At 44.4% G+C, this 14,496-nt stretch overlaps 1 protein-coding gene across 3 annotated transcripts in view; it reads left to right on the top strand.

The window, feature by feature from the left end:
• The window catches only part of LOC132386016 (serine/threonine-protein kinase SIK3-like), a 295,240-nt gene extending 281,772 nt beyond the window's left edge, over positions 1-13,468 (top strand). Inside the window, exon 24 of one of the 3 annotated variants that reach the window (XM_059958283.1) lies at positions 11,393-13,468. The gene's annotated coding sequence lies outside the window, so the exon portion shown is untranslated. The remainder of the gene's footprint in view (positions 1-11,392) is intronic. The other 2 variants (XM_059958282.1, XM_059958284.1) reach the window with 2 other exon arrangements.
• The last annotated feature ends 1,028 nt before the right edge of the window (positions 13,469-14,496 follow it).

Here is a 14,496-nt window from a genome sequence, read left to right as displayed (position 1 = left end):
TGTTTGGTTTGTGGATTCCTCTAGGAGGATGAATCTTGGGGTTGTATGTTATATGCATACTCTGATAATAAATTGATAATAATATTCTGATAATAAGTACTTTGAACTTCTGAACTTGCATCCCCACTGCCTTTAGCAGCTCATTTCTCTCTCACTTCCTACTGAAAATAGAATTTACTGCTCATATTCCCTCTTAATCATTTCATCTTTCACCCATAACCCAGAGCCTCTATTTCATCTCACCCAACTTCAAAACTACCTGTTTACATTTATCCTATCTGTCTTAAACATTCCTTTCACATGAGGCAACAAACTTGCTAGGGCCACCTATTGTTCCCCAAGCTCCTGATACGTCCTCCTCTACATTGGTGAAACCCATCATAAATTGGGGGGAATCACTTCATTGAGCACCTCCACTCCATCTACCATAAGTGGGACTTCCCAATGGCCAAACACTTTATTTCCCATTCCCAGTCCTATTTTTACTTGTTGGTCCATGACCTTCTCTTGTGCAACGATGATGCCAACCTCAGGCTGGAGGAAGAAAACTTTATATTTTGTCTGGGTTTTGTTTGGGTGTTTCCAATTTGATGGCATGAATACCAATTTCTCCTTCCAGTAAAAAGAATTCTCTGTGCCTCTCCTTTTCTTCTATTTCCTACTTTAGCTCTTTACCTCTTCTCAACTGGGCCCTTTTCTTCCTCCCTTTTCCTATGGTCCACTCCTTTCCAGCTAGATTCCTTCCTGTCTGGTCCTGTACCTTTACTTTGTGTTAGACCTTCAGATTCAAAGAAGACACGCTGTTGTGCGGTTCATCTGTGAGCACAGAGGTGACTCTGCAGTCCCCTGTCTGCAAGGGCAGAGTCTAGCACAATGGGGGCACTGGAAGTCCATTGTAGTAATTGTGGCTGCTGTTCTGTGATGCCACTCAAGGTTTTCCATCAGTTTTTGGCAGCGCCTGTCTTCAAAACTGGTGTAGGCTTCATAGCACAGGGCTTGCCAGCAGATTCTGTCAGCAGCCGCAGTTTCTATTTCCCTACACGGTCTTGCCGACAAATGCCAAGGATGGAGCAGAGAGCGCGCATGTGGAAATTCTCCAGTTGTTTGATGTGTCGTCAGTACAGAGTCCAGGTCTCACATCCATATAGGACAGAAGGTATAACCTTCTGTAACCCTCTGTAGACTTTCAGCTTTGTGGAGATGCGCACGTTGTGTTGATAAAGCACTCTGGTATGCAGCCTCCCCAGAGCCTGGCTGGTCTTGCTGATCATGGAGTCAATTTCTATGTCCAAAGACCCATCACTGAGATGATGCTTCCCAAGTATTTGAAGCTGTTTACATTTGCCAGCTGGGTGTCATCAACAGTGATTTTTGGTTCCATGGGGTTAGTGTTTGGCACAGGCTGGTGCAGTACTTCAGTCTTGTTCAGGCTGATAGTCAGGCCATAGGACATAGTCTGACAGTTTGTTCAGCATCAACTGTAGACCACTGTCTTTGTGAGCCAGGAGCTCACAGTCATCAGCAAAGAGTGATTGTATGGAGGCACATCATTTGTGTGTTCAAGTGGTGAAGGTCAAAGAGGGAGCTGGCCAATCGGTTCCTGATATACACTCCGTCCTTCAGACTTTGGACAGCACGTGACAACATGCAAATGATTAACAGATTGAACTGGACTGGGGCTAGTACACAGCCCCACTTCACCCCATTGGACGTGGTAAATGCAGCTGATGTATCATTACTGTATAGGACCTGTCCTGTCATTCCATCGTGGAGCTGCTGAATCATCTTCACGAATTTGCTCGGGCATCCGTATAGGTTGAATAGGTTAGGACTTTATTCCCTGGAGAGTAGGAGAATGAGGGAAGATTTCATAGAGGTATATAAAATTATGATGGGTACAGATAGAGTGAATGCAAGCAGGCTTTTTCCACTGAGGCCAGGGGAAGAAAAAAAACAGAGGTCATAGGTTAAGGGTGAAGGGGGAAAAGTTTAAAGGGAACATTGGGGGGGGCTTCTTCACACAGAGAGTGGTGGGAGTATGGAATGAGCTGCCACATGAAGTGGTAAAAGTAGTTTCCACAGTCTGTTTTGCTTCCCTTGTTTTTGTTGAGAGCCATGATGAGGGCATCGCAGAAGTCGTCAGGCATCTCCTCTGTGATCCAGGCATCTTCCAGGATATCTTGTAATGCCTGTAATGCATTTGGGACTAATGGTTTATAGATCTTGGCAGGAATGCCATCCTGCCCTGTTGCTTTATTTGAGTTCATCTGTGATCACTTTCTTGATCTCATCAATAGAGGGAGGCAGGTCTAGGTCATCCAGGACTGGCTGCTGAGGGATCTGCTGTAAGACATCAGGAGCAATGTGGACGGCCTATTGAGTGGATTGGAAAAGTGTTCAGCCCAGTGGTTTTTCAGTCCTTCCTGGTCTTTGATCAGGCTCGACATGTCAGATGACAGTGAGGGAAAGCATCTTGATTTAGAAGGACCATAAACTGACTTTAAGGCACTGAAGAACTCTGGTGGTATGCATGTCTGCCTAGTGTTCCTCCTGCTCATTCTTTCTCTGCCACCACACGTCCTGCATTTCACGCAGTTCCCCCTGTACTTTGGACTGCAGGTGTTTTTGAGACAGGTGATGGGTCATTCTGCCAGTATGCATAGGCCTTGTTCCTGGCCTGAAGGGCTGCTGAGATGGTCTCATGGTTTTCATCAAACCAGTCTTGATGCACTCGGGTTTTCAGTCCTGTTGGGAGTCTGCGTGATGACAGCTTTGAACTGCATCCACTTTTCAGAACAGGTTCCCACAAGCAGTGAATTGGCGGAGTACATATTGAAAACATATAAGGTACATATTGAAAACATTGGACTTGACCTGGGTCTTGCAGTCTGCCAATGTTGAATGACACTCTGACAGTCTTTGGCTGCTAACGATGCAAAGTGGCTATGTGCAGGTTGAGGACCGACCGAACCAGCCTGTCATCTGTCCATCACTCAGCACCTCACATGACCCGGGTGATGATGATATCTTGAAGGTCACTCAGGCGTACTATGACATAGTCAAGTAGGTGCCAGTGCTTGGACCTGGGATGCATCCAGGTTGTTTTGTACTTGTTTGCAAGTCTGAACGTCATGTTAGTGATGCACAGGTTGTGCACAGCACACTTGATCAGAAGCAGCAGGCCGTTACTGTTTAGTGTTCCCAACCCATGTCCCCCAAGGACTCCGTCCCAGCTGTCACTGTCTCTCCCCACCCTAGCGCTGAAGTCACCCAAGATGACGAGTTTGTCACTGGAGGGGGTTGTCTAAATAGTCTGGTCCAGGTCCTCGTAGAAACTTTCCTTGTCTACGTCTAAACTCACTAGGGTTGGTGCATGGATACTTACAATGGTGATATACTGGGACTTGTTGAGAAGAAAGCGGAACTTCATAATACAGTTGGCCCTCCACATCCACAGATTCTGTATGCGCGGATTCAACCAACCGCGGATCGGGAAAACCTGGAAGTTCTCCCTCCAACACTCATCGCTTGAGCATTTATAGATATTTTTTCTTGTCATTATTCCCTAAACAATACAGTATAACAACTGTAAAGAGGGTTTCTTCTTTTTTGTTAACTAGCAGGAATGCTAATTTACTGATAACGAGAATGGTATTCCTTTGTAAACCAAATGGGGATTAATGTTCTTTCTTCTGAGTCTGTAAGCTTTTGTTGACGGGCTTTTGGGGAGATCGGCGCGAGGGGGTCGAGAGAGAGGACGCAATACTCTAAGCTGGGCGAGGATCGGACCCCCCTTTGGCTCCGAGGAGGCGGGGGATGAAGCTAGATGTGCTTGGTTGACCACTCGGAGGGTCCTGAGCTGTTTGGAGAGTCCGAGGAGTTCGGAGGGTCCTGAGCTGCGAGTCGAGGAGTTTGGAGGGGATCGAATGGTGGCCAGAAGACTTCAGTAATTGAGCTCCAACGGTTGTGCACGAAGTGGTTTGGACTTTGATAAGTTTGGCGCCTTTTCTTTAATTTTCTCCATATATACTGTATCGTTATTAATCACTTAGTTATAGTAACCTTTATAAATTCTACTCATTTAATCGCATATGGTGTACTGTCTGTTTTTGGGTGAGGCAGGGACATCACACAGCATCCACACCAGCTGATTACCCAGTTTGGCGGGGCCGAAGGCTGCTCCCCCTAGACGAAATGAGCTGAGCGAGCCTGAGGCGACCCAGGGGGTTACATTGTGGGGTGCTCGTCCGGGATTGATTTCTGTGGAAGTTGTGTGATCACCCTCTTTAAATTGTGTCTGCGGCGAAGAGCTGGTGTGCCTTTGTGGGTGTGTGATTGCTGGTTATCGCTGCGTGTGTGTTGGGTGGGGTGGTTAGCCTCGAGATCGTTGTTCGAGTTCCAACTAGTGCTGACGAAATGGTGATGGGACCATGGGTTGTCCGTACTGTTTGGAGAGTGAGGAGTGACAGGTTGGGATGTTTCAGCAGTGGTGGGCTCCGCCCGGTTATTGGAATAATGTCCAGCCCTAAAGGGGCGGAAGCGTGGGCGGAGCGGACCTCTTAGTTGTTGGGTGAGTGGCAGTGCTTGGCTGAGGAAAAGTGACAGGGTCGGGCTGGTGACTTTGTTAGAACTGTCGGGCGCAATTACCTCGAAGTGACCGCTGCCAGTTCTGGGAAAGTGTGGGAAAATGCGTGTGGTTTGACTGGAAGTCAAATGCCGCAGCTGGGGGGCTTATCATATCCGTGGCAGGAGATTGGTGGGAAGTTTTTAGGGTATCCCTTTTTGCCTAGGGGGGCAGATAAATTGCTTGTGGTGCAAAGGGAATCTGTCAAGGGGATCAGTTGTTCTGTTGATTCGAGAGGTGTCGGGAAACTTAGAGGAGGCCCAGTGGGGGAACGGCTTGGGGTCTCTGGGGGAGCACGTTCCCAGCAATGTACCAAGGAACTCCCGAAAGGAGCAGACTCTATTCCTGAAGGCTTAGAGGGGCCATGCGCACAGGTGTTGTTACGGATGGATGGAAGTCAAGTTAAAGCCATCCTCGGCACCGGGGCACCGGTTAAGTTGCTGTACAGTTTGTTTCATAACCCTTCATAAGCATTTACCCTTGGCGACATTGAGGACACTGGAGATTCGGGGTACCAGTGCCGGTGATTATCCAGACGACGGTTGTTGGTCAGTGAAAATGGAGTTCTTAGAGGCAAATGTGGAGGAGACTGAGTTTCAGGAATCGTTAATGCTGATGTGTCCGGACCCTGTTGAGACGGGCAGCGTTTCTGTTCTAGAGAGAACCAATATCCTGCTGGTGCGCTTGGGGGCCTGCCCGGAGGAGGCGGGTGAGCGCTGTTTGGAGGCATTGTCGATGCACCCAGGGTTTCGAGCTGCTTGTGCGGACGTGTGTAGCAGCATTGGGCCGATACCGAATTCAAACAAGAGCCAGTGGTGGTACGGCCTGGGGGAAGTGTCTGAGGGTGAGACCCTCTTAGTGGACGCTGCGAAATACCACAAGGGAGCGGAGTTGACTGCTGAAGACACCTCGGAGAGAGAGAGGTTGCGGCAACTGGCCCCTGAAGCCGTGGAAGACGTAGGCAGCGTGTGTGTGGATTATATTGCATTGAAGAGACGCACTGTCAGTGACCAGAATATGGCCCTGAGGGCCGAAGAGGCGATGGCCTGTCTGAGTGGTGCGATGTGGTTTAAGGTGCTGGATCGGAGGAGTGGATGTTGCCAGATCCCGATGAGTGGGGCCCAAAAGGAGAAGACGGCCGTTATAAATTCCCTAGGAGTCTTCGGGTCCGAAAAGATGCCACAGGGCATATCTGGAGCCCTTGCAACCTTCCTGCGGGGCAGGTGGAAGACCATAGGGGACGTGGAGGCGTTTGGAGTTTTGGTGTATGTGGATGATCTCTTGGTGTTTGGATTTGCCTCAGGAGAATATGAAGTGAGGTCGTTGCAGGAGCAGCTGAGAACTACCGAGTTAAAGTATTTTCGGGACACGTGCCAGGGCTGACGAAGGTCGCAGCTCGTGAGAGACTGTCTCTACGGAATCAAGTTTGAAATGAAGACGGAGAGACTGGAGAAAGTGATCTGGAACCATTCGGAAGACTTACAAGTTGGAGAGAATGAAGAAAGTTGTCTGACTGAGGGTAATAGCAAACTGAGAACCCGGAGAGGGGAGTTTGCAGAGGTGAAGAAATTACAGACGAATCTCAGAAGAGAGAAGCGGAAACTTGAAGGGAACCTGAAGATGACCATCGACAGTTCAAATGAAGTGCAAAACCTGAAAGTTGATCTGGAAGAAGTCATGAGGAAGAAAAAGCTGGAGAGAAGTGCAGAGAATACTGAACAGGAGGCTGAAGAGACTGCGGGAGCAGTGCAGGCCACATGTTTCCGTTTGGAGAAGATCAAACAGCAGCTACCGATCACAGGAATGAGGAAGAATACAGATTCGATGGATGATGTGCTGGATGTGTGGTACATGCTGCCTTTTGCTGACTTTCCCTCGATTGAGGAAGAGGCCTTTGGCCCTTCTCCCATTGAGTCAGGTGTAGCGAGGAGGGTTAGCTGTGTGCAGTGTGGGGCCTGAGTGAGAGGTTGAGAGAGGAGTTGGTAGTGGGCCCAAGGTATCCCCAGTTGTGTCCGAGCCGGAAGGGTTTAGGTGAGGGGGTACGGAGGTCTCAGAAGGGTTAGGGAACTCCCAGATAGTTGGCCTAAGTAGCGCCTGAGGAACAGGGCGTGAGGGTTACTGTGTGGGGAGGAGATGTCACTGTTTGTGCTTGGGTTATGGTGTGTTGGCAGGAAAGGTGGCGAGTTATTTAGTAGTCATGAGGACATGACTTTTATTTGGTGGAGGGAGAGTGTAAAGAGGGTTTCTTCTTTTTTGTTAACTAGCAGGAATGCTAATTTACTGATAACGAGAATGGTATTCCTTTGTAAACCAAATGGGGATTAATGTTCTTTCTTCTGAGTCTGTAAGCTTTTGTTGACGGGCTTTTGGGGAGATCGGCGTGAGGGGGTCGAGAGAGAGGACGCAATGCTCTAAGCTGGGCAAGGATCGGACCCCAAAGGGGGGTCCGAGGCCGGGAGATTCTCCGAGGTGGGGGGGGATGAAGCTAGATGTGCTTGGTTGACCACTCGGAGGGTCCTGAGCTGTTTGGAGAGTCCGAGGAGTTCGGAGGGTCCTGAGCTGCGAGTCGAGGAGTTCGGAGGGGATCGAATGGTGGCCAGAAGACTTCAGAAATTGAGCTCCAACGGCTGTGCACGAAGTGGTTTGGACTTTGATAAGTTTGGCGCCTTTTCTTTAATTTTCTCTTCATATATACTGTATCATTATTAATCACTTAGTTATAGTAACCTTTATAAATTGTACTCATTTAATCGCATATGGTGTACTGTCTGTTTTTGGGTGAGGCGGGGACATCACACAGCATCCACACCAGCTGATTACCCAGTTTGGCGGGGCCAAAGGCTGCTCCCCCTAGACGAAATGAGCTGAGCGAGCCTGAGGCGACCCAGGGGGTTACATAACTATTTACATAGCATTTACATTGTATTAGGTATTTTAAGTAATCTAGAAATGATTTAAAAGTACAGGCAGTCCCCGGGTTATGAATGAGCTCCGTTCCTGAGTCTGACTTTAAGTCGGATTTGAGATCGGAACAGGTACATCCAATGTTGTTTAGCATCTGTTAGTCAAACGTTATTCTTAGTATATAGAACCTATTTTACCTTTCTATGCATATAAAACACTTAAGAAACAAATGTATTTCAATAATTTAACCACTGTTTTACTTAATAAAAAATTGCAGCTTTCATTGGAGCAAGACCTTTCACAATCTCCAATGTCCCGATCGTTGACCGACTGTAGCCTAACACTTTTCCAATGACCGATGGTGTTTCACCTCTTTCTGATCACTTTATTACTTCCACCTTATTTTCAATCGCGATCATGATTATTTTTGTGAACAGAAACAGCAAGGATTCAGAGAGCTGCACCGCCAGGTCCTAATGTTCACCGCACGGAGACATGTTAAATAAAGTCTGGGGTTCGGCTGGGTCCTAAAGACCACCACACTGATACACGTTAAATAAGGGACTTGAGCATCCGCAGGGAGTCTCGGAACCAATCCCCCGCGGATAAGGAGAGCCGACTGTATGTGAGCTTATTCCATTGGGTGGAGTAGGGATGTTCTTCAGCAGAACAGCTTTGATTGCAAAAACTACTCCATGGATCCTGTCAATCAGTCTGTGGTTTCCCTTTCCAAAAGAACGTATACCCACTCACTGTTTCTTGTAATGAACCCTCGTCTGCAAGCCTGGTCTCACTGAGTGCAGCGATGTCAATGTGATAACAGCAAAGTTCAGCCACTATGAGTGCTGTTCGTTTTTCAGGCCTTGACACCCTTCTCTCTATCCAGCAAGGTGCAGACATTCCAAGCCCCAAAGATGAGTTTTCTTTTATTTGTTTTTCTTAATGCATGTTGACTGCTAAGGAGATAATCCACCAGCCATGGTTAGCTATCCAGATGCTGTGGAACAGGCAATGTTTAGGGTACCTTTTCTAACCCCTTTTCTCATGCAAGGTTGGGCAATGCTGTCTTAATAGATAAAATAGACAACTGAGCCAGCAAAGTCATTCAATGTGATCATGGCTGATCATCCACAATGAGTGCCCTGTTCCTGCCTTCTCCCCATATCCCTTGACTCCGCTATCTTTAAGAGCTCTATCTAACTCTTTCTTGAAAGCATCCAGAGAATTGGCCTCCACTGCCTTCTGAGGCAGAGCATTCCATAGATCCACAACTCTCTGGGTGAAAAAGTTTTTCCTCAACTCTGTTCTATATAGCCTACCCCTTATTCATAAACTGTGGTCTCTGGTTCTGGACTCCCCCAACATCAGGAACATGTTTCCTGCCTCTAGCGTGTCCAATCCCTTAATAACCTTATATGTTTAAATCAGATCCCCTTGCATCCTTCTAAATTCCAGTGTGTACAAGCCCAGTCACTCCAATCTTTCAACATATGACAGTCCCACCATTCCAGGAATTAACCTCGTGAACCTACGCTGCACTCCCTCAATAGCAAGAATGTCCTTCGTCAAATTTGGAGACCAAAACTGCACACAATACTCCAGGTGTGGTCTCACCAGGGCCCTGTTCAATTGCAGAAGGACCTCTTTACTCCTATACTCAACTCCCCTTGTTATGAAGGCCAACATGCCATTAGCTGTCTTCACTGCATGCTTACTTTCACTGACTGATGAACAAGGACACCTAGATTTCATTCTACTTCCCCTTTTCCTAACTTAACGCCATTCAGATAGTAATCTGTCTTCCTGTTCTTGCCACCAAAGTAGATAACCTCTTGCCACCAAAGTGGATAACCTCACATTTATCCACATTAAACTGCATCTGTCATACATCTGCCCACTCACCCAACCTGTCCAAGTCACCCTGCATTCTCATAATATCCTCCTCATATAACACCCTCCTGATATAAGGAGGGCTGCCCAGTCACCCTGGATGTTGCAGGACATCTCTGCTGCCCCAGGTACAGAGACGAACCATCACTGGTCCAAAAGTGGCCTACGTGCAGGTTTGTGACTACAACTGCCAGTGGTTGTCTCCACCTGTGGCTTTGCCACTGCACATCGCCTCAGGTCTTGACGAGTTAAGTTTGGACTGAGATGAATCACGTAACAGAAAACTGTGCGTGATGGAGTTTTAAGTGGAACAGCCGTTGCACAGGGGCAATCCCCGTCTCTTGTCAGAAGAAACCTTGATCCAGTAGCACAGACAACCATTGCAGCTGGAGACCTCTCCTGCTGCAGCGGATGACCAGGATGTCTCAGTGTCTTGTCATGCTCTTAGCGCTCTACAACACCTGCTGTCCCTGCCGCCTTGATTGTTAGACCATTAATTGGTCTCCCGCTCTCTGCCAGGCCAGACTTCACACGTTGGGATAGACAGGTCCCCTACCTCACCGAGGGTCAAAGACCCGTCGGCTACCCTCACCTGGTTTGGCCCGTCTGCCGAGACGGTTTACCGGGGTGTGGCCACTGCACGTGTTACAGCTACTTGGAGCCACAGGTGAGAGCTGAGTGCCAGGTGGGGACCAAAGGTGGACAAGCTGCTCTGAAAAAGGGCACGGCAGGCCCCCCCACCAGAGGTGCTACCCCTCCCTAGACACCCCATTCACCCCATACTTATCCTACTCATCTGGTTTCACCCATCATTTTCTAGCTAGCCTCCTGCCTCTCACACCCCCCTGCCTCTCACACCCCCCACCCCCCATCATCATTTTCCTTCCTTTTTAGACTTTCTAGAGGAAGAGGTTTGGCCTGAAATATTGACTGTTTATCATTTCTATAGATGATGCCTGATTTGCTGAGTTCCTACAGAAATTCTTGTGTTTTGTATATCTATATCAAATCTCCCTTAACCTATTCAACTTTTCCCTATAACTCAGGACCTCATATCTCATATTCTTTCTATCTTATTGACATCTTTCCAATAGGTAGCTAATCAACTGTAAATTATGCCTTCACAATACCTTATATAATTTAAAATTAACATTCCAGCTTCTGGACTCAGTGGCAAAACATACAATCTTGGTGTCATCCGCAAATTTGCTGATCTGTTTAAAAAATTATCATCCAGATTGTTGATATAGATGACAGATAGAAACAGATGCCTCACCCAGTAGTTACAGCCCTCCATTCAGAGAGACAATCATCTATTGCCACTCTCTCGCTTCTCTTGAAAAGCCAATGGTTAATACAAGTTACCTCATATTGAACGCTAAGCAACTGAACCTTTCTGAGCAATCTTCCATGCAGAACTTTATCAAAGGCCTTGCTAAAGTACATGTAGACAACATCCTCTGCTTTGCCTTCATGAACTTTCCTGCTAAGTTCCTGCCATGGTCTATCATACACAAAGCCATGTTGACTATCCCTAATCAGTCCCTGTCTATTATATGTTTGGTCCCTTAAAATACCTTGTAACATAATGCATTACTGATATCAGGCTTACCAGCCCATGATTTCAAGGTTTACACTAAAGCTATTCTCAGTCAATGGGGAAATGTTAGGTACCATTCAATCATCTGGATCTCATCCATGGCTGAGGATGTTTTAATTATCTGTTAGGAGCCCTGCATTATCCACAACTAAGCACAGGACCCAGCAAAGCTCTTTTCTGCTAACTGGTTTTATACTGACTATATTGGGAAACCTGTCAACTTCACTGATTGACACACATAATCTTGCTGTTCTGCTAGTATCAACCACTCACTGTATTAATGAGCTAGGTCACAAACTAGCTATAAAGTTGAAATTTCTTTCATTCATCCATCACATCAAGCTAATTGTCAGTTTTGTTTTTTTCTTCTGCAGGTGAATGTATTCAGCTATGAGGTGAAAGGTCCACTTTGTCAACAGTATCAGCATCATTCCAAGCTTCATTGTATTTCCTTCAAACACAATATTGTTACTTGTCCTCTGTGACTTGAGTAATTGCACTGCTTGCCACAGCTGTCACTACCAGTCATGTGGAAAAGAGAAGATTGAAGACTTCAAGATTATAAAAATAGAAGTGTCCTCATGCATCCTCCTGATCTAAGCTTGCCAGAACTAAACCCCACTAAGCCCTGTGATGTCACTTTATCCAGAGAGAATAACCGAGTAGTTCAGTTTGTGCTCTGAGGTTTAATTTTTCTCTCCTTCTTACCCCTCTGCTACTCCTTCATTTTCAATTTTTTCCTAACAGTGGTGCAATGCTTTGTTTTCATGTTCTTTGCTTGATGATCAGTGTGTTCTCTTTCTGTTGTTAATATTTGTGTCATTTACCAAGAAAAAGTGTACAGCCATTTCTTTAGAGACAAGTTATATTTTTATTTCTCATCCTGTAGGACCTGTTATGTTATTAAAAAATATGAATTAAATAAATTTATTTAAAAAGAAATAGTCAAAATAAATGATTTTGTTATATTTGAATTGTAACTTGGACCTTTGCTAAAATATTTTCCCTTTATATGGCATTGTAATTGTGATTTGTTTCTTTGTGCCAAGTGAAACTTATTAATGTAATCCCTTTGAAATTTCATAGTACGTATTATATTTATATGTCTTTTATATAAAAACACCAAGAACCTGCCAAAAAGATCAGATTATGGCTACTTTCTATAATTTATCAAAAAAGGAAGATTTATCTGTCTTATAAAGTGAAGCAGATAAAAAGTGTAAATAGCAGAACTTTGAAACCAATTTATATAAATGGAAAGAGAGTACAACTAACCCAGTCAAGCAGAGTTGAACTATAATTTTAATAATCATGGTTTTTTTAAGAGCTTTGGACAGAAAATGTTTAAACCTGATTGAAACTTAAACTATCATCCACTTCATCATCATCATCAACATTATGCACTGTGTCGTATGACGAGGGCAATCTTGGTCCTTCCATGACCATGATTGTTCCTGGCAAATTTTCCTACAGAAGTGGTTTACCATTGCCTTCTTCTGGGCAGTGTCTTTACAAGATGGGTGACCCCAGCCATTATCAATATTCTTCAGAGATTGCCTGGCGTCAGTATGCACATAATTAGGACTTATGATATGCACTAGCTACTCATATAAACATCCTAGGTCCCATTGTTGTGACCCTGATCAAGAGGGCTAAGCAGATGCTACACTTTGCCCAAGGGTGACCTACTGGCTAGCAGAGGAAAGAAGTCTTTTACCTCCTTTGGTAGAGATGTATCTCCAACCTGCCACCCTTATCTGTTTCTAAACTATGTATCTGTCTAATTTCTCTCATATATATAAAATTTCTGTTACATTTATCGGATGAAAAATTTCAAAAATGTTGAACAGAAGGTACTAAGAAAACACTTACGTTTTTCTCTGCAACCAGACACTGTATTTATGGGAGAGTCAACTGCCAGTCCAAGGTAAAAAAATAACTGAACTGTTGTGCCATCTGCCATCTTTAATGTTGCTTTGTATTTTAGTAATCAATACGCAGTATATGTTGAATGTATAATAATATACTTCGTCATTTCTGTTTTGGAAATGTTGAAAGTACTTCTTTCTTGTTTATGATGAACAAAAGTTCAGTGATCTAGTACATTGTGTGGGTCACGCAACTAGAAATTTAGTTGGAAAGTGGGTTCATGATAAATAAAACTTATTGTAATTTAACATGACAATTGTTTTTATTTAGTTTTTGTAAAATTGCCAGCCGTGTTGTTTCCTGGATTCTGATGAATTGGATCACATTGAGACCAATATATTTTGGCTCAATTTTCTGAAGGTTAATGGAAATAGTTAAAAAGAATGTAAGAAAAGACAAACTGGGTAACAAAGTAGGTATTTAAATGAAATATGAAAAATTTGCAACTGTACTATAAATATGTATTAGTTTCTAATATTTCAATAGAGAAATTCATAATGTGTACGCTGATACATTCTTTTGATTGACTAAATAAGCAAAATCATTCCAGACACATATTGCAGATAATGCACTGCCACCGTACAATGCTTTCACATGTAATTGTAATAGAAAACAGTATTTAATTTGATCATCAATCTCCTTTTATATTAATCTATGATATTGGGTAAAACTTATGTGATTTTGTTGAAATGAATCTGAACCACAGTGCTTATATTATAGTTCGAGAGGTTTATTATCAGAGTATTCATTTGTCAGTTAATACATTTCCTTGCATGCATATTCAAGAAATCTATAGAATGGTAACTACTAACAGGATCAGAGAACTATTATCTTGAGTGCAGAAGACAACAAATTGTGCAAATGCAAATATAAATAAATAGCAATAAAAATGAGAACAGGAAATCATAAAATAAAAGAGTCCTTAAAGTGATATATTTGGTTGTGGGTACATATAAATGGATGGGCTAATAAGTGTAGCTAGCCCCTTTTGTTCAAGAGCTTGATAGTAGAGGGGTAGTAACTGTTCTTGAATCTGGGGTATGAGTCCTGAAACTCTTGTACCTTTTACAAAACGGAAGCATTCAGAAAGAAGTTTTATCTGGTTGAAAGGGGATCTCTGATGATTGATGCTGATCTTCTATGACAGCATTTCTTGTAGATGTGTTCATTGGTTTTACTTGTGATGTTTTAGGCTGAATCCACTACCTTTGGTACAGTTTTCTGTACAAGGGTATTGGTGTTTCCATACCAGGCTGTGTTGCAGCCAGTCAATATATTCTCCACCACACATCCTTAGAAGTTTGTCAAGTTTCAGAGATCATGCCAAATCTTTGAAGACTCCTAAAGAAGTAATGGTACTGCCATGTTTTTTTCATGATTGCATGAACCCTTGTCAGGCACAGTACAGGTCCTCTGAAATAATATCACCCAGGAATTTAAAGTTGCTCATCCTTTTCATCTCTTATCCCCCAGTGAGGACTGGGTCATGAACCTCTGGTTTCCCTCTCCTGAAGTCCGCAAACAGTTCTTTGGTCTTGCTAACCATTCA

Source organism: Hypanus sabinus, assembly GCF_030144855.1.
Source record: "Hypanus sabinus isolate sHypSab1 chromosome Y unlocalized genomic scaffold, sHypSab1.hap1 SUPER_Y_unloc_12, whole genome shotgun sequence".
NCBI lineage: Eukaryota > Metazoa > Chordata > Chondrichthyes > Myliobatiformes > Dasyatidae > Hypanus > Hypanus sabinus.
This window is presented reverse-complemented; position numbering and strand designations above follow the sequence as displayed.